The sequence below is a fragment of the Mobula birostris genome, chromosome 25, assembly GCF_030028105.1.
Source record: "Mobula birostris isolate sMobBir1 chromosome 25, sMobBir1.hap1, whole genome shotgun sequence".
Lineage (NCBI taxonomy): Eukaryota > Metazoa > Chordata > Chondrichthyes > Myliobatiformes > Myliobatidae > Mobula > Mobula birostris.
In genome coordinates, this window is record NC_092394.1 from 53,152,874 (window position 1) to 53,173,566 (window position 20,693).

The following is a 20,693-nucleotide window of genomic DNA, read 5'->3' on the forward strand; positions in this document are numbered from 1 at the left end:
CCTCAAATCACCATCAAGGATTTTGATCAGGCTTGTTTGAAGATATCCCTTTCTAATGACCAGCAACATATAACCCGTAGCATCAGAGGTCCTAGCAGACGAGACCACTGTTATGCTAAGATAAGGACTCGTCTGAATGAATATACCATGGCTGTCACAGAATTTATAAAAACAGTTGTAGACTGGTGTAACCCCACTAAATCACTCAGAGTCTTCCCCCATCAGAAGCCCTGGATGAACCATGAGATCCACAATCTTCTGAGCGCCAGGTCAGAGGCGTCCAAGTCTGCTGACCAAGATAGGTACAAGAGGTCCAGGTACGATCTCCAGAAAGCTATCTCACAAGTGAAGTGGCAATTCCAGACTAACTGTGGATTAATGAAGGAGGCTTGACAGTTGTGGCAAGACTTGAATGATATCACCTTTTCTAAAGTAAAACCAAATGACATGGGCAACAACAGGGCTTCACCTTCTATGCTTGCTCTAACCATCAAAACATGGATGAACTATCATGAATTTCCACAACCCCTACTGATTTCAGTCTCTGAGGCCGACATGCGAGCAGCCTACAGGAGGGTGACCCCATGAGAAACATCCGGCCCAGATGGAGAACCTGGCCAAGTACTAAAGACCTGTGCTGATCAACTGGCCGGAGTGCTCACTGCGATCTTTAACCTCTCGCGTCGGCAGTCTGAGGTACCCACCTGCTTCAAGCAGGCTTCAATTATACTGGTGCCTTAGGAGAAAGTTGTAATCTGCCTCAATGACTACCATCCAGTAGCACTTACATCCACTGTGATGAAGTGTTCTGAGAGGTCGGTGATGAAGCATATCAACTCCTGCCTGAGAATCAATTTGGATCCGCTCCAATTTGCCTGCAGATGCCATCTCATTGGCCCTTCACTCAACTTGAGAACATTGGGCCAGTAAAGATACGTACATTAAGATGTTCTCTATTGACTACAACTTGGTATTCAATACCATCATCACCTCAAAATTAATCAATATGCTTCAAGACCTTTGTTTTGATTCCTCCTTGTGCAATTGGATCCTCAATTTCCTCACTTGTGGACCCCAGTCAGTTCAGATTGCAACAACATCTCTTCCACAATCTCCATCAGCACAGGTGCACTACCAGGCTGTGTGGTTAGCCCCCTGCTCTACTCGCTCAACACTTGAGACTGTGTGGCTAAGCACAGCTCCAATACCATTTTCAAGTTTGCTGTGACACCACTGTGGTACGCTGAATCGAAGGTGGTGAGGAATCAGCATATGGGAGAGAGAGATTGAAAATCTTGCTGAGGGGTGCCACAAAAAACAACCTCTTACCCAATGTCAGCAAGACCAAGGAGCTGATTATTGACTTTGGGAGGAGCAAACCGGAGGTCCATGGGCCAGTTATCAGAGGATCAGAGGTAGAGACGTACATTCCTTGATACTATAATTTCTGTGGAACCTGTCCCGGGCCCAGCATGCAAGTGTAATTACAAAGAAAGCACAGGAGTACATCTACTTCCTTATGAGTTTGTGAAGATTTGGAATGACATCTAAAACTTTGACAAACTTCTGCGGATGTGTGGTGGAGAGTGCATTGTAGTCTGGTATGGAAACACCAACAGAAAATTCCCCAAAAGGTAATGGATAATGCCCAGTCCATCACAGGGAAAGCCGTCCTCACCACTGAGCACATCTACACGGAGAGTTGTCACAGGAGAGCAGCATCTGGTATCAGGTCATGGTCTCTTCTCGCTACTGCCATCAGGAAGGTGGTACAGGAGCCTCTGGATTCTCACCACCAGGTTCAGAAACATTATCGCTCCTCAACCATCAGGCTTGAGCCAAAGGGGATAACTTTACTCAACTGTTCCCACAACCTATGGACTCACTTTCAAGGACTCTTAGACAATAGACAATAGGTGCAGGAGTAGGCCATTTGGCCCTTCAAGCCAGCACCACCATTCACTGTGATCATGGCTGATCATCCACAATCAGTATCCAGTTCCTGCCTTATTCCCATAACCTTTGATTCCACTATCTTTAAGAGCTCTATCCATCTCTTTCTTGAAAGCATCCAGAGACTTGGCCTCCACAACCTTCTGGGGCAGAGCATTCCATATATCCACCAATCTCTAGGTGAAAAAATTTTTCCTCAACTCCGTTCTAAATGGCCTACTCCTTATTCTTAGACTATGGCCTCTGGTTCTGGACTCACCCATCAGCGGGAACATGCTTCCTGCCTCCAGCATGTCCAATCCCTTAATAATCTTATATGTTTCAATAAGATCCCTTCTCAGCCTTCTAAATTCCAGAGTATACAAGCCCAGTCACTCCAATCTTTCAATATATGACAGTCCTGCCATCCCGGGAATTAACCTTGTGAACCTACACTGCACTCCCTCAATAGCAAGAATGTCCTTCCTCAAACTTAGAGACCAAAACTGCACACAGTACTCCAGGTGTGGTCTCACCAGGGCCCTGTACAGCTGCAGAAGGACCTCTTTGCTCTTATACTCAATTCTCCTTGTTATGAAGGCCAGCATGCCATTAGCTTTCTTCACTGCCTGCTGTACCTACATGCTTGCTTTCAGTGACTGATGTACAAGAACATCTAGATCTTGTTGTACTTCCCCTTTTCCTAACTTGACTCCATTTAGATAATAATCTGCCTTCCTGTTCTTACCACCAAAGTGGATAAACTCACATCTATCCACATTAAACTGCATCTGCCATGCATCTGCCCACTCACCCAGCCTGTCCAAGTCACCCTGCGTTCCCATAACATCCTCCTCACATTTCACACCGCCACCCAGCTTTGTGTCATCTGCAAATTTGCTAATGTTACTTTTAATTCTCTCATCTAAATCATTAATATATATTGTAAACAGCTGCGGTCCCAGCACTGAACCCTGCGGTACCCCACTGGTCATCGCCTGCCATTCCAAAAGGGACCCGTTAATCACTACTCTTTGTTTTCTGTCAGCCAGCCAATTTTCAATCCATGTCAGTACTCTACCCCCAATACCATGTGCCCTAATTTTGCCCACTAATCTCCTATGTGGGACTTTATCAAAGGCTTTCTGAAAGTCCAGGTACACTACATCCACTGGCTCTCCCTTGTCCATTTTCATAGTTACATCCTCAAAAAATTCCAGAAGATTAGTCAAGCACAATTTCCCCTTCGTAAATCCATGCAGACTCGGACCAATCCTGTTACTGCTATCCAGATGTGTCGTAATTTCATCTTTTATAATTGACTCCAGCATCTTTCCCACCACCGACGTCAGGCTAACCAGTCTATAATTCCTTGTTTTCACTCTTCCTCCCTTCTTGAAGAGAGGGACAACCACCCTCCAATCCACAGGAACTGATCCTGAATCTATAGAGCATTGGAAAATGATTACCAATGCGTCCACAATATCTAAAGCCACCTCCTTAAGTACCCTGGGATGCAGACCATCAGGTCCCGGGGACTTATCAGCCTTCAGACCCAACAGTCTATCCAACACCATTTCCTGCCTAATATAACTTTCCTTCAGTTCATCCATTACCCTAGGTCCTTTGGCCACTATTATATCTCTTCATCTCATGTTCTCAATATTTATTGCTTACTTATTTAATCAGTATTGTTTCCACATAACTGAAGACATCACGTGGTCTGTACACACCAGCTGTGAGGTGAAAAAGGCACAACAGCCCCTCTTTCACCTCAGAAGTTTGCTATGGGTCCCCAAATCCTAAGAACTTTCTACAGGGGAACGACTGAGAGCATCCTGACTGGCTGCATCACTGCCTGATACGGGAACTGTACTTCCCTCAATCGCAGGACTCTGCAGAGAGTGGTGCGGACAGCCCAGCGCATCTGTAGATGTGAACTTCCCACTATTCAGGACATTTTCAAAGACCAGTTTATGAAAAGGGCCCAAAGGATCATTGGGGACCCGAGTCACCCCAACCACAAACTGTTCCAGCTGCTACCATCCGAGAAATGGTATCGCAGCATAATAGCCAGGACCAACAGGCTCTGGGACAGCTTCTTCCACCAGGCCATCAGATTGATTAATTCATGCTGATTTGATTTGAGTGTTACATTGACTGTTCTATTTATTATGAATTACTACGATTGCACATTTAGACGGAGACATAACGTAAAGACTTTTACTCCTCATATATGTGAAGGATATAAGAAATCAAGTCAATTCAATCATCTATTTTGTCCCTTGCTAACTTTTGGGAGTCTCCTTCCCCAAGTTTGCTTTCTTTTCACCCTCCTGATTTCCTGTTAAGTGTTCTCTTGCATTTCTTATGTACTTCAAGTACCCTATTTGCTCCTTCCTGCCTGTACCCGAAGTACACTTCCTTTTTCTTAACTAGGGCCTCAATCTCTCAACAATGAAGGTAGATGAAACCAGTTATCTTTGCGTTTTATTCTGACAAGCACATACAAGCTTTGTACTCTCAAACTTTCCTTTTGAAGGCCTCCCACTTACCAACTACACCTTTGCCAGAAAACAGCCTGTCCCCATCCACACCTGCCAGGTGCTTTCTGATACCATCAAAATTGGCCATTCTCCAATTTAGAGTCTTAACCGGAGGACCAGATATATCCTTTTCCATAATTATCTTGAAATTAATGGCATAATGGCATCTGGTGGTGCGTGTTTTCAGACCTTTGTATTTTCTGCCTGATGGGAGAGGGGAGAGGAGAGAATGTCTGGGGTGGGTCATGTTATTCATTAACCTGGTGCTTTAGTGAGACAGTGGGAAGTGTAGACAGAGTCCACAGAGGGGAGGCTGGTTTCACTGATGTGCTGAGCTGTCTCCACAGCCCTCTGTAGCTACCTGCAGGCAACGCAGAGTGGCTGCCGTACCAAACCATCATGCATCCAGACTGAATGCCTTCAATAAAAATTGGTAGAGTCGATGGGGACATGCTAAATTTCTTCATCCTCCTGAGGAAGAAACATTGGTGAGTTTTCTTGGGTGTAACATTAGCGTGGTTGGACCAGGACAGGCTTTTGAGGAACTCAAAGCTCTCAATCTCAACACCACTGATGTGAACAGGAGTAAGTTCACCGACACCATACCCACCACCCTCTCTAGGAAGAGCTTGCCCTTCATGTCCTTTATAAATCTTTCTCTTCTCACATTAAACCTGCACCCTCTAGCCTTTTAGTTCCCCTTCCCTGGGAAAAGGACCATGTGTATTCCTCCTGTCCATGTCCCTCATTATTTTATAATGTCACGCCTCAGTCCAAGGAATACAGTCTTAGCCTGGCTAACCTCTCCCAATAACTCCATCCCTCAAGTCCTGACAGCATCCTCATAAATCTCCTCTGCAATCTTTCCAGCTATTGCAGAGTGACCAAAACTGAACACGATATTCCAAACGCAGCCTCACCAATATGTTGTGATGTCCCGGCTCCTATACTGATAATGGCTAGTATGCAGATGCCTCCTTCACCACCCTTAGGTGCTGCTTTCTGTGAAGGCTGGTCAACAAAGGGTTGGCAGCTACGCACAGCAGAGCTGTAACCTGGTTTAATGTTAAGGCTAATTTATAGTTCTGCATCAAATCTACGCTGTAGGTACGGCGTAGCCGCATACCCAATGCCGTAGCCTGATGCGCACCTCCCCAAAAATATAACTACGCGTCGCGGCGACGCAGACCGCAACAACTGGGATTGGTCCGCCTGGTAGCATCGCATTTCCTCCTACGCTGCAATAGCTTCCCATTGGGCGACTGAAGGGCAGGGAAGGAACTCTGGCTGCAATGTTTCTCATAAAGCTTTACAGACCTCCGAAATTATGGAGGACCCTGTGCTCGACACCAGTTTGTAGCTAGCTGCTACAGCATGTTGACTTCCACCTGAAGCTAAAACTCGAATGGTGATTGCCAGTCTCAGAGTATACTGTGTGTACACTGATGCGAAATAAATGGTTGGAGGCAATGAACCAAATCATCAAGTCTACCTGCCGACATCCAAAAATATTTGAAATGCATTTCCTCGTCCATGTCTCTCAGTGGCCGGCCAAGCACAGAAAATTCACCCTCCTTCAGTTTCAGCCGCCATTGTTTGAAGTTTTGAGTTTCCTTGTGTTGAGTTTCAACACGAAGAAACTCAACACAGTGGCATAGAAACCCCACCGCCAAGTAGCGTTTTGGCGGTGAATTGCAGAGCGATGCAGACACATCAATGCACAAGTATAAATGCTCACAACGGCATAGCCTAGTTGCGTAGGCCACTACAATCAACCTTTACTCTCTGGGTATAAATCACCCCAGTTGTTTGTCACATTTGTCTTCCATCAATTTGAGAGCATGAGGGAACTGAATTAGTGTTAATGTCACAGGCGATGTATTCGGGTCCTAACAATAGGTAAATTCCAATGTTCAGACATCCTACGCTGTGTGAGGAACCACCCCTCTCTCAGGTGTGGAAAGAATATGCAAGGAACAGAGAGAGACTGACTGTAATTCACTCATGTACGGGGATCATACGCAGGTATTGCCTTACACTGTCCACTTCCACTGAGCACTGGATCTCCCAGTAATCTCCAGGTGTCTGAGGGCATTGTATCCAACAGCACAGGGCAGTGCTCGTGTATTCACAGACACTGAACAACCTCCCAGCACCATGGAGCTCGAGTGCCCACGGGCTGCCCCCAACAGAAAAATTAGGGGACAAAAATGAACCAGAAAGTATCACAAGCAGAGAGATTAAGAAAAATGAGTAAGTATTTTATAACTATGTTCAGGACAAGAGGCAAACTAGCAAAGAGAGAGGGGTGCATCATTCCCCTTTATTCTCCTCCCCCACCCACAAGCATGTACTCCTCCTACTCCTCCTCTCCCCTACTTTCCGACACTGGCTTCCATCCCTTAATGATGCTTTTGACAAGGTCCCAGGTGCACCAGGGAGACTGGAGCAATAGGCGAAAGCCCATAGGGTTGGTAACATGAATCCAAGCTTAGCTTGGTATTAGGAGCCAGAGTGTGCTGGTGCTGGGTTAGTTGTGTGACTGGAAGCCTGTGACCAGTGACACACCCAAGGATCAATGCTTCAACCTTTCCTGCATTAATAATTCAATATAAACGTAAGAGATATGATTAGTAAGTTTGTGGGCGAGACAACAATCGGTCGTGTTACTGACAATGAGAAGACTAATTGCAGGCTAAAGGATAGCGTACAAATCATTTAGTAAGATGGGCACAACCAACAATAACACACAAGATTGGAATTAGGCCATTCAGCCCATCAAATTTATTCCACTATTCCATCATGGCTGATTTATTATCCCTCTCAATCCCAATCTCCTGCCGTCTCCCTGGAATCTTTGACACCCTGACTAATTAAGATCCTATCAACCTCTGCTTTAAATGTACTCAGTGACCTGGCCTCCACAGCCGTGTGAATTTAATCCGTATACCTGCAAGGTGATGCACTTGGAGGTACAACAGGTATAAACCATACAGCATGATTGGTTATGAATGTGGAGGAACAGAGGGATCTCGGCGTACAATTCCAAGGATCTGGCACAATTCATCGAGATACTGAAAACGTGTATGATACTCGTCTTCATCAGACACAGGAAAGAATATACGAGCAGCAACACACACAAAACGCTGGCCAGCCAGCTTCTATGGAAAAGAGCAGAGTCGACGTTTTGGGCCGAGACCCTTCAGCAGGACTTGGGCGTGTTGCTGGGATTTCCAGCACCTGCAGGTTTTGTCTTGTTTGTGATTGAATGTATGAGCAGGAAGGTTACGGTATGACTTCATAAAACTTCGGTCAGGCCACGGCAGGAGCACTCTGTACAATAAATAATCTAACATGAAACTCCGTGGGTTCTGTAAGGGGAAAGGTATTGTCGACATCTCAGAGTGAAAGCCTGCCATCAGGAATCATCCTGTGCTTCCAAATGACTGCACAGGAGTGGGTACAGAAGAGACTCAGAGACAAGTGATGTACGTGACTGCCATAGCTGTCGTATCAAACATTACAACTTCAGATTGAAATGAGAAAATTGAGAATTCCACCCTCTACATCTCCGCCAACCAGTGGGAACCCTTCTGTACTAATCTCACCCCCCAGCACTTGGCCGTAGCCCCCACGGTCAACCAATTCAACTGCTCTTCTCGACTCAGCTTCCACCACTCCCTCTGACAGGTCCCGGTACTCACCCTGCCCGGGTGAAAAATATTCCCCTCAGATCCCCTCTGAATCTCTTACCCCTTACCCAAAACCTACTTCCTCGAGACTTATCCACCTCTGAGAAGGGGAAAGATTTCCTGAAGTCCACCCTGTCTGTACCCCAATAACTTTACGTACCTCAGTCACATCCCGGTAACCAGCTCTGCTTCGAGGGAAACGGACCCAGAGCCTCCTCAGTTTACGTTAGTGACATGGCTTTCGGACTCTGAAACGAACCCGCTGCCGGTTTGAGCATCGTGTGTGAATACCGCCAAAGTGAACTTGTGCCTTTTGTTCTCAGGTCGAGAGTGCAAGGCGTCTTGCTCTAGTGTCTGTTCCTGAACCAGCCTACCATTTTGTGCTGCATCTGCCAAGGCACATTCTCACAAGGAATAAAACAGACTCTACGCAAGTTACCCAACAATGGGCATTAGGGACAAAAGCCTAAAAGCACATACCTTGCCGAAGACAGCTTCTACCCCGCTGGTAAACATTATTAATTGTGATAAGTTGACTCTTGACCTCATAATCTGTGTTGTTATGATCTTGCACCTCAATGATCTGCACTGCACTTCCTCTGTGGCTGTTACACTTTACATTCTGAAATCTTTTTAGCTTGTTGTACCTCCACACACAAGACCGTAAGATATAGGAGCGGTTTTCAGCCATTTGGCCCATCTAGTCTGTACCACCATTTCATCTAGGCTGATCCTTTCCCCTCTCAGCCTTCTCTCCGTGTCCATTCACGCCCTGACCAATCAAGAGTCGATCAACCTCTGCCTTAAATATAGCCAATGACTTGGCCTCCACAGCCGCCTGTGGCGGTGAATTCCACAGATTCACCACCCTCTGGCTAAAGAAATTCCTCCTCACCTCTGTTCTAAATGAACGTCCCCCTATTCTGAGGCTGTGTCCTCTGGTCTTCAAAAATATCCTCTCCACATCCACTTTACCGAGGCCTTTCAACATGCATTGTGTAATGATTTGATTTGAATCTGAAGTATGCAAAACAAGCTTCTCACTGTACTTCGGTATATGTGACAAGAATAACCAATTCCAATAAAGATATGCTTTTTGGTAAATAGTAGGACGAAGGGTACATTCTGTACATCTGCCTAGCACTCACACACTGCCAAGATGTGGAACATCATGTAACAGCACACACATCCTAAACCATCTTTGGCTCTGCCCTCGAAACAGCGGCTTTGAAGGAGCAGCAAGTGCATTTAGAATCACAGGCAATGTGCAAGAACCGATAGCTCCCCTGGGGAAGAACGGCAGGATAGCTTTAGCACCCAAAACTAATGACTACATAGGTGCAAAATCTACACTGTCAGTGCATTTCACTCAACAGCAGATGGTGGCAAGTTATATATAATTCAAACAGAAGTGGTAAGAGCAGGGCAGACCTTTCAAACCTTCGAGCTGCCTCTGCCTTTTAACAAGCTTCTAGCTGATCTCCCACTTCAGTCCAATCTTCCTGCACTATTCCTATAATTTCATTCCTCCTACATCAAAAATCTATCTCAGTTTTGGATCAGTGGCTGAATCTCCTGAACCTTCAGTGGAGAGAATTCCCAATGTCCATTTCCTTCTGGGTGAGGAAAGTTTCATTCATTTCCATACAGTCTCAGTCTACCCCTTACATTGATTGAAGCCATGACTCCTTGGCCAAAGAGAACATGGTTCCAGCTCCGATGCCATCAAACCCTCCAAGACAATAGTCACATCAGTCACACTGACAACCCGGGGAAGTCACATGACCCGTGTTGGATGCTGATGACAAACAGTTTGAAAGAACCACCCTTCCAAAAATTTGCATTTCAAATTTATCACCAGTTCGACTTCCTGATTAGGAATGAATTCTGATACTAGCAAGTAGAGACAAGTTATTTTGGTGGGATAGAAAGTACAGTGAAAGAAGGCTGATCTTAATGTTTGACGCGCTGCTTTCTTGCTGAAGGTATAGGTGCCTCAAAGTCAGACCACCAGGTTCAAGGACAGTTATTACCCCTCAATCATCAGGCTCTTGAACAAAAGGGGATAACTACACTCATCTATTGAGATCTTCCTACAACCAGTGATCCCACTTTAATGACTCTTTACCGTGATAATTCATGCTCTCGTTATTTACTGCTATTTATTTATATTTGTGTTTTAACAGTCTGTTATTTTCTATGCTCTTGCTCTTTCGTTGCTCCTGGTTACGGTTACTATTCGAGAGAGTTTTGTCGAGTATGCCAACAGGAGGAAGAATCTGAACTGAACTGGCTTTATTATTTTAAAAACGCAAACAACTTTCAAATCTCTTACTCACTCTTCCTTCAGTTAGTCCTGACGAAGGGTCTCGGCCTGAAACGTCGACTGTACCTCTTCCTCGAGATGCTGCCTGGCCTGCTGCGTTCACCAGCAACTTTGATGTGTGTGACTTTATTATTTACATCCTTCACATACATGAGGAGTAGAAGTCTTTATGTTACATCTCCGTCTAGATGTGAAATGTGCAATTTATAGTAATTTATAATAAATAGCATGTACAACAGGACAGTCAATATAACATAGAAATACAGTTGCGTCAGCATGAGTTAATCAGACTGATGGCCTGGTGGAAGAAGCTGTCCCGGAGCCTGTTGATCCTGGCTTTTATGCTACTGTACTGTTTCCCAGATGGTAGCAGCTGGAATAGATTGTGATTGGGGTGACTCGGGTCCCCAGTGATCCTTCAGTACACCTGCCTTTGTAAATGGTGACATGTATGGACTCTGATAATAAGTTTTACTTTGAACTTTTTGTTATGAGCCCCTAATACCTCTTCCCTCCTGTGTTCTACGCCTGTAATTTAACATTGGATACACTGTAGGAATACAGAATCTGGGAAATCTGTGTGCTAAGTGAGGCCCAGTATTGAAAATTATATTTTGGATAATATTGTGTTAAATATGCTGGCTGGTGTTGCCTTTTATCGTTCAAAGTTTCCAGGTTTCAATTGTAAATGGTGTCAAAACAGCAGAGGTTTATTGCCCAAACTTTAAATTATGTGCAACAAGTAGATTTTGTTTACTAGTACGGCTAAATAGTCTTTAGGGTGCAGAAAATGTGGGATCAATGCTACATGGGATTAATAAACGTGGTGGGCCAAAGGGCCTGTTACTGGAGACAGATACCCTCTCTCATTTTTCTCAACTCTAAAGAACACATTCATTCTGCCCCAATGTGGAAGAACTGCCAGCTCAGGAACCTGTCTGGTGAACTTTCACTATATCACTTTCATGGAAGTGGGGGGGGGGGGGGGGGGATACAGTACATTACACAACTATGTATGATTTGACCATGTATGGTAGCACTAAACACTGTAGAGCCCAGGAACAGGACTGTCAGCCACGATTTTATGCAGAAATAATTCATCTACTGACACCTAATCCCTTTGGCCATCACACAGACCTCATCCCTCCATTCTCTGCACACTCATGTGCCCAAGGGCCTCCTAAACACCTCCATCATATCTACCTTCACAACCACACCTCGCAATCCACTGCTCTGTGTAAAAATTGCTTGCCGCGCACATTTCCTTTGAAGTCCCCCACCTCCCACCCTCACCTTAAATAAATGTCCTCTACTGTAGGACATTTTGTTCCTGGGGAAAAAAGATGCCAGCTGTCTATCTATGTCTCTCATTATCTTATAAATTTGTATCAGGTCTCCCCTCAGCCTCAACAACTCCGAAGATAACAGCCTAGGATTGTTCAACCTGTCCTTACCGGACACTCCCTCTAATCCAGGGAGCATCCTGGAAAACATCTTCTGCACCCTCTCCACAGCCATTTCCAATACTGGGGGCAACCAGAAATGAAGGAAATACTCCAGGTGCAGCCTAAATATTTTTTTATAAAGCTGTGGTATAACCTCCTGACTCTGGAACTCAATGCCTTGACCAATAAAAGCAAGCATGTCAAACACCCTCATTACTACTCTGTCAATTAGTACAGTGGCTTACAGGAGCTATAGTCTTGGAACACAAGATACCTCTGTATATCAGCACTGTTAAGGGTCCTGCTACTAACTGTAACACCTCACACTTGGCTGGGTTAAACTCCATCTGCCATCTTCCACCCATATCTGCAACTGATCCATATCTCACTGTATCCTTTGCTAGTCTTCTACACTATCCACAGCACCACCAACCTTTGTGTCATCTGCACACTTACTAACCCACCCATCCACATTTTCATCAAGTTACTGCAATGTCAAAAATAGTGGAACTCCCAGAACAGATCCCTGTGGAATATCACTTCTAGCCAGAATATATCCCATTGATCCCTATCCTCTGTCCTCTATAGTCAAGCCAATTCTGAATCCAAATGGCTAAGTCACCATGGACCTCAACCATCTTCATCTTCTGGATGAGCCTATCATGAGGGACCTTGTCAAATTTCTTTCTATAATCTATATAGACAACAGTCACAGCTCTACCTTCATCAATTACCTTTGTCACCTCCTTGAAAAAGTCAATCAAGTTGCTAAAATGACATGCCCCCCACAAAGCCATGCTGACTGCCCCCAGTTAGACCAAAGCTTCCAAATGCTCATAAATTCTATTCCTAAGAAACTTCTCCACACATTTTCCTACCATTGACATGAGACTCAATGGTCTATAGTTTACAGAATTATCCCCATTTCATCAGCAACTCGCCAGTCCACTGGGACCTTTCCTATAGCCAAAGAGGACACGAAAGTCTTGGCCAAAGCTCCCTGCAATCTCATCTCTTGCCTCTCTCAGTAACCTGGGGTATATGCCACCAAGCCCTGAGGACATATTGGCCTTAAGGCTCTTTGAGACACAAACCACCTCTTTCTTTATTGCAAGATGCCCTGACACGTCAGCACACTCCACACTTTCCCCACTACCCTCCATGTCCTTCTTGATAAATATTGAAGCAAAGTAGCCATTTAGGACAACCTCCTCCCCCAACCACATGTTCCCTCCTTTACCTTTGAGTGGTCCTACCCTCTCCCTAGTTACCCTCTTGCTCTTAATGTATGTGCTACATAGAATACCTTGCAGCTCTCTTCAGTCTTAGTTGCCAAAAAGTTTTCATGACCTTTTCTTGAGTTATTTTCTAGATTCTTTATAGAAACATAGAAACATAGAAAACAGGTACAGGAGTAGGCCATTCGGCCCTTCGAGCCTGCACCGCCATTCAGTATGATCATGGCTGATCATCCAACTCAGAACCCTGTACCAGCCTTCCCTCCATACCCGCTGATCCCTTTAGCCACAAGGGCCATATCTAACTCCCTCTTAAATATAGCCAATCAACTGGCCTCAACTGTTTCCTGTGGCAGAGAATTCCACAGATTCACCACTCTCTGTGTGAAGAAGTTTTTCCTGATCTCAGTCCTAAAAGGCTTCCCCTTTATCCTCAAACTGTGACCGCTCGTTCTGGACTTCCCCAACATCGGGAACAATCTTCCTGCATCTAGCCTGTCCAATCCCTTTAGGATTTTATATGTTTCAATAAGATCCCCCCTCAATCTTCTAAATTCCAATGAGTATAAGCCTAGTCAATCCAGTCTTTCATCATATGAAAGTCCTGCTATCCCAGGAATCAATCTGGTGAACCTTCTTTGTACTCCCTCTATGGCAAGAATGTCTTTCCTCAGATTAGGGGACCAAAACTGCACGCAATACTCCAGGCGTGGTCTCACCAAGGCCTTGTATTCCTCAAGGTCCCTGTTCAATTTCATCTTCCAATAATTAAAGTTCCATATAATTGTGGCAAGACATCTTTACTCTTGTATTCAATCATTAGTCTGCTTTCAACACACCATTTGCCTGCTACTCCTACGTGCCAGGTTCTTAGTGACTGGGTTGCAAGTTCACTCAAGTCCCTCCAAACATCAACATTTGTCGATCTGCCATTGTGTACAGATTACTCAGTGCTTCCGTTGAAGTGAACTGTGTTACCTTTTCTCTACACTGGTTCTTGCAGATTGTGGACTGCTGCCAGAAACACAAGGTTATGATAACAAGTGATTTTAACTTTCCACATATTGACTGGGACTCCCATACTGTAAAAGGACTAGATGGGATAGAGTTTGTCAAATGTGTACAGGAAAATTTCCATATTCTGTATGGGAGAGTGTGTGATACTTGATCTCCTATTAGGGAATGAGACAAGGCAGGTTACGGAATTTGTGCAGGGGAACACTTTACATCCAATGATCATAATGCTATTGATTTCAAAGTAAATATGTTAAAAGATAGGTCTGGTCCACAGGTTGAGATTCTAACTTGTAGAAAGGCCAATTTTGATGGTATCAGAAAGCACCTTGCAAGTGTGAATTGGGACAAAGGTGTTTCTGGCAAAGGTGTACTTGATAAGTGGGAGGATTTCAAAAGCGAAATTTTGATAATAAAAAGCTTGTATGTGCCTGTCAGAATACAAGGTAAGGATAACAAGTGTAGGGAAAGTTGGTTTGCAAGAGATATTGAGGCCCTGATCAAGAAACAAAAGGAAGTGCATAACAGGTATAGGCAGATAGAAACAAATGAGGTGCTTATGGAATACAAGAACAATTAAAAAATAAATCAGGAGGTCTAAAAGAAGGCATGAAGTTGCTCGAGCAAACAAGGTGAAGGAGAATTGTCCCACTGTTTCAAAAGTGCTCTAAAAATAAACCAGGAAATTATAGGCCTATGAACCTGACATCAATGTTGGAAAAGTCATGAAAGTTATTCCAAGGAACCGGATACGTGAGTATTTGGATAGATATGGACTGATTAGGGATAGTCAGCATGGCTTCTCATGTGGTAGTTCATGCCTAACCAATCTTGTAGAGTTTTTCTCGGAAGTTACCAGGAAAGTTGATGAAGGCAAGGCAGTGGATGTTGTCTTTTTCTTTTTAAATCTTTTTATTAATTATTATTGAAAATCAACAACAGAGAAAAATACATCAAAATAATCAAGATAACATATCCATATGTAGAATAAGAGTTAAACTATCAACCAGGCTGAACAGTATATCAATAATAATCAAAAAACAAAGTATTAAAGCTTAAGTATTAAAGTGGATGTTGTCTACATGGACTTCAGCAAGGCATTTGACGAGGTCCCTCATGGGAAGTTGGTTATGAAGGTTCAGTTGTTTGAATTCAAGATGAGGTAGTAAATTGGATTAGGCACTGGCTTTGTGGGCGAAGCCAGAGAGTGGTAGTAGATGTTTGCTTCTCTGACTGGAGACCAGTGACCAGTGGAGTGCTGCAGGGATCGGTGCTGGGTGCATTATTGTTTGTCACCTATATCAATGATCTGGATGTAAATCCAGTAAGATCCTTCAAGTAAGATGGTGACACGTGCAAATGCAGCAGCCTCTCGGGGGCCAATCAAAGGTGCTTTTTACTTTGTAAATTAGTATTTTTTTTAACCATCCAAAGACAATTCTCCTCCAAGAACTTCGAGTACTGCAGGGCTACTCCATCAGTGAGTTGCTCGTTGATCAGAGTAGATGGACTGGTCTCAGCTCGAGGTGCCAAAGGAGCCGGCCGGGATATCAGGAAAGGAGCTGGACCGGCTACAGGCCGTATTGCTACCCACTACTCGGAAGCATCGAAGTTGGTCCAATATAACCATGGGAGAGGTCTCGGACATTTCACTTGCTATCTCAAGACTCTGTTGGACAGTGATAATGGAAGCTGCCGCAGGCCTGTTACCCTGGTCTGGTGGAAGGGCAGATGACGTGGAAGCTGCATATCTCGGACTAGGCCCTCAAGCCTCGGGTGCTGGACAGTCGGTGCTACCCTCCCATATCCGAGCGATGGAATAACAGGCTGGATTGTGTGTATCTGCACATCACCGATTGCCAGAGATTGCTGCTCAGGGTTTTGGACTGTATAGTTTTTCTGTGAGTGCATGTGCTTCTTTGCTCACTAATTTGAATTACTTTACTATTTTGAATGTTTGCACCGTGGCCCCAAAGGATCGCTGACTCATTCAGCTGTGTCTACGTATGGTTTGAACGATACTTAAACCTGATTTGATCTGAATGTGGTTAACTGGATCAGAAAATTTGCCGATGACACCAATATTGGGGGCGTAGTGGACAGCAAAGTCCATCAGTGCTTAAAGATTTAGATAATATCTATGCACTTTCCCCGAATACTGATTTATTTAAACAAAGGGTGGAAATTCAATCACAATATAACCTGTTATTAACTCATCCCATTGAAGGATATTTGCTTAAGTTAAAGAGCCAATTTTATATGTTTGGAGATAAAAATAATAAACTGCTCGCATCTCAATTAAAAATGGCTGCAGCCAAAAGGCAAATCATGAAAATTCATAGGAAAGATGGTACCTTGGCTCAGGAATATGAAGAAATTAATACGATTTTTCAAGATTTTTATGCTGAACTTTATAAATCTCAATGTCCGTTACTGATTAAATTTAATGCAGTCAAGTGTGAGGTATTGTACTTTACCCAACGAGGGTAGGGCATTGAAGAGTTCTGTGGAACAAAGATCTGGGAATACAGGTTCATAATTCATTGAATGCAGAATCACAGGTAGATAGGGTCGTAAAGAAAGCTTTTAGCACATTGCCCTTCAAAAATCAATATACTGAGTACAGGAGTTGGGATGTTATGTTGAAGATTAAAAGACAATGGTGTGGGCCAGATTTGGAGTATTGTGTGCAGTTTTGGTCACCTACCTACAGGAAAGATGTAAATAAGGTTGAAAGAGTACAGAGGAAATTTACAAGGATGTTGCTGGGTCTGGAGAACCCGAGTTTATATGGATAGATGGATAGGTTCGGACTTCATTCCTTGGAATGCAGAAGATTGGAGGGAGATTTGATAGAGATAGACAAAATTAAGAGGGGTATAGATAGGGTAAATGCAAGCAGGTTTTCCCACTGATATTGGGTGGGACTACACCTCGAAGTCATGGGTTAAGAGTGAAAGGTGAAAAGCTAGGGGAACATAAGGGAAACTTCTTCATGCAGAGGGTCATGTGGAACAAGCTGCCAGCTCAAGTGGTTCATGCCAGCTCAATTTCAATGATTAAGGGAAGTTTGGATGGGTACATGGATGGTAGGGGTGTGGAGGGCTATGGCCTGAATGCAGGTTGATGGGAGTAAACAGTTTAAATAGTTCAGCATGGATTAAATGTGCTGTACTTTTCTATGACTCTACCCCTGAAGTGTTTCATCACAAAGAAAGCAACAGAAACAGCCAATCACGGTTTTAATTTCAACAAAATATAACATTTCTGATCTTGAACAAGATCTATAATCACACATCCTTAAAACATGCCTCTCAAGGCAACTTTCAAAACAGTTCTCAATTAAATTGATCAAAATCTCTGGTTGTAATACTCATTTACGTGAACAAAGAGTTGAGGGCGAATACCTTCTCAAGGCACTGTAGCTGTAGGATTCGTGCATTCTGTCCATCTTGGTAGACTTTATTTTTCAATCTCATCTTCTCCTCCTAACCCTTAACCCCCTACCAATCAAGAATCTATCAATCTCTGCCTTAAATATTCCCAATGGCCTGGCCTCCATAGCCCTCTGTGGCAATGAATTCCACAAATTCATCATTCTCTGGCTGAAGAAATTACTCCTCATCACAGTTCCAAAGGGACATTCCTTTATTTTGAAGCTGTGCCCTCAGATCCTAGGCTCTCCTACTAATGGGAACATCCTCCCCACAAGTATTCAGCAGGTTTCAATGACACTTCACCCATCTTTCTAAACTCCATTGAGATATCAAACTCTTCAAATATTACAGCCTTTCATTCCTGGATTATTCTTCTCTGGACCCTCTCTTATACCAACACATCTTTCCTAGGATATATGGCCATCTTTTGTTTTCTTTAATTGTGCTCTTCCTTGTAAACATTATACGTATTTAATATCTTCCTTGTGAACGCTATGTGCCTGTGGTATTACTGAGAAAGTTTTCCTTGCACCTGTGCATACAAGTACTTGTGCTCATGACAATGAACTCGACTTTGACTTTGAGTTGATAATGAATGGCTGGCAGCAGAAATCAGCAGTGCTATTCCAGGCTTAACCATCCCTCTCCCGGGCTTGGTGGTGAGGATGGATATCAGACCTTCTCTGAATTATGGTGTACATTCCGTCTACCACACATCACACAACACAAAATCTCATCAATGGTGAACTAGAGAGATGTATTCAAACACTAAGGGAAAAGAAGCAACACACACAAAATGCTAGTGAACGCAGCAGGCCAGGCAGCATCTATTGGAAGAAATACAGTCGACGTTTCGGGCTGAGACCCTTCGTCAGGACTAACTGAAAGAAAAGGTAGTAAGAGATTTGAAAGTGGGAGGGGGAGGGGGAGATCCAAAATGACAGGAGAAGACAGGAGGGGGAGGGATGGAGCCAAGAGCTGGACAGTTGATTGGCAAAAGGGATATGAGAGGATCATGGGACAGGAGGCCCAGGGAGAAAGAAAAGGGGGAGGGAAGCCCAGAGGAAGATGGAGAGCAGGCAAGGAGTGATTGTGAGAGGGCCAGAGAGAGAAAAAGAAAAAGGGGGGGGGGGAATAAAAATAAATATTGAATGGGGTAAGAAGGGGAGGAGGGGCATGAACAGAAGTTAGAGAAATCAATGTTCATGCCATCAAGTTCGAGGCTACCCAGATGGAATATAAGGTGTTGTTCCTCCAACCTGAGTGTGGCTTCATCTTTACAGCAGAGGAGGCCGTGGATAGACATGTCAGAATGGGAGTGGGATGTGGAATTAAAATGTGCGGCCACTGGGAGATCCTGCTTTCTCTGGCGGGCAGAGTGTAGGTGTTTAGCGAAACAATCTCCCAGTCTGCGTCAGATCTTGCCAATGTATAGAAGGCTGCATCGGGAGCACCGGACGCAGTATATCACCCCAGCCGACTCACAGGTGAAGTGTCGCCTCACCTGGAAGGACTGTCTGGGGTCCTGAATGGTGGTGAGGAAGGAAGTGTAAGGGCATGTGTAGCACTTGTTCCGCTTACAAGGATAAGTGCCGGGAGGGAGATCGATGGGAAGGGATGGGGGGGATGAATGGACAAGGGAGTCGCATAGGGAGCGATCCCTGCGGAAAGCAGAAGGAGGGGGAAGATGTGCTTGGTGGTGGGATCCCGTTGGAGGTGGAAGAAGCTGTCTTTGTGACAACATTGATATGTGGTTTATAAGGACAACTTGGCCTGTAAGATAATTTCCCTACCAATGCTCCCTTTCAATTCTTTTGCCACTTGTGGCAATTTACACACAGCTTTACAATGTCAGAGAGAAACGGAGCACCAGGGAAAAGTACGAACTCCACGTTGAACCTGGAGCCGTGAGGAAGCAACAGGACCCACTGCACCACAACTGGGTGTGCTTTCTTTTTCGCATCATCCTCTAGAAACTGCTGTGTGTCAAAATTCCTGACGACCTGGCACTAACAATCATTACATCCTCAAACTCACAGAGATCACATTTCCTCCCCATTCTTTCATTTGGTCTGCACAACAACTGAACCTCTTGACCATGTCTGCATGATTTTATGCATTGAGGTGTTGCTACATGTTTGTCTTTTGATAGATATTTGCATTAATTAACAGGTGCACCGGTCTACCTAATAAAGTGCATACTTAATTTGATAATACATTAAACTTTCTTGTTGCCACATTACAGAAAGGATTTGGAGACTTCAGAGAGAGTGCAGAATAAAGGCACCAAGATGTTGTCTGGATCAGAGAGCATCATTTATAGGGAGAAGGTAGATTCACCTGGCCTGTATTCTCTGTAGAGAGAGACTGAGGGGAAACACAGAGAGAGAGACTGAGGGAAGAGAGGGACAGAGAGAGCGACTGAGGGGAGAGAGAGAGAGAGACTGAGGGGAGACAGAGAGAGAGAATGAGGGGAGAGAGAGAGATTGAGGGCAGACAGAGAGAGAGACTGAGGGGAGACAGAGAGAGAGACAGAGGGGAAAGAGAGAGAGAGACTGAGGGGAGACAGAGAGAGAGAGACTGAGAGGAGAGAGAGAGACTGAGGGGAGACAGAGAGAGAGCGACTGAAAGGAGACAGAGAGAGAGAGAGACTGAGGGGAGACAGAGAGAGAGACTAAGGGGAGAGAGAGAGGCTGAGGGGAGAGAGAGAGAGAGACTGAGGGGAGAGAGAGAGACTGAGGGGAGACAGAGAGAGAGACTGAGGGGAGACAGAGAGAGAGAGAGAGAGAGAGAGACAGACTGAGACAGAGAGAGAGACTGAGAGGAGAGAGAGAGAGAGAGAGAGACTGAGGGGAAAGAGAGAGAGGCTGAGGGGAGACAGAGAGAGAGAGACTGAGGGGAGACAGAGAGAGAATGAGGGGAGACAGAGAGAGAGACTGAGGGGAGAGAGAGAGACTGAGGGGAGACAGAGAGACTGAGGGAGACAGAGAGAGAGACTGAAGGGAGACAGAGAGAGAGAGAGAGACTGAGGGGAGACAGAGAGAGAGAGAGACTGAGGGGAGA

General features: G+C 44.6%; 1 protein-coding gene across 11 annotated transcripts in view; it reads right to left on the minus strand.

The window, feature by feature from the left end:
* camkk1a (calcium/calmodulin-dependent protein kinase kinase 1, alpha a) overlaps positions 1 to 20,693 on the minus strand; it is a 236,466-nt gene that overhangs the window by 83,259 nt on the left and 132,514 nt on the right. Inside the window, exon 2 of one of the 11 annotated variants that reach the window (XM_072243535.1) lies at positions 10,510 to 10,680. The exons of the other annotated variants lie outside the window; for them this stretch is intronic. The gene's annotated coding sequence lies outside the window, so the exon portion shown is untranslated. The remainder of the gene's footprint in view (positions 1 to 10,509; positions 10,681 to 20,693) is intronic. 11 annotated transcript variants of the gene reach the window in all.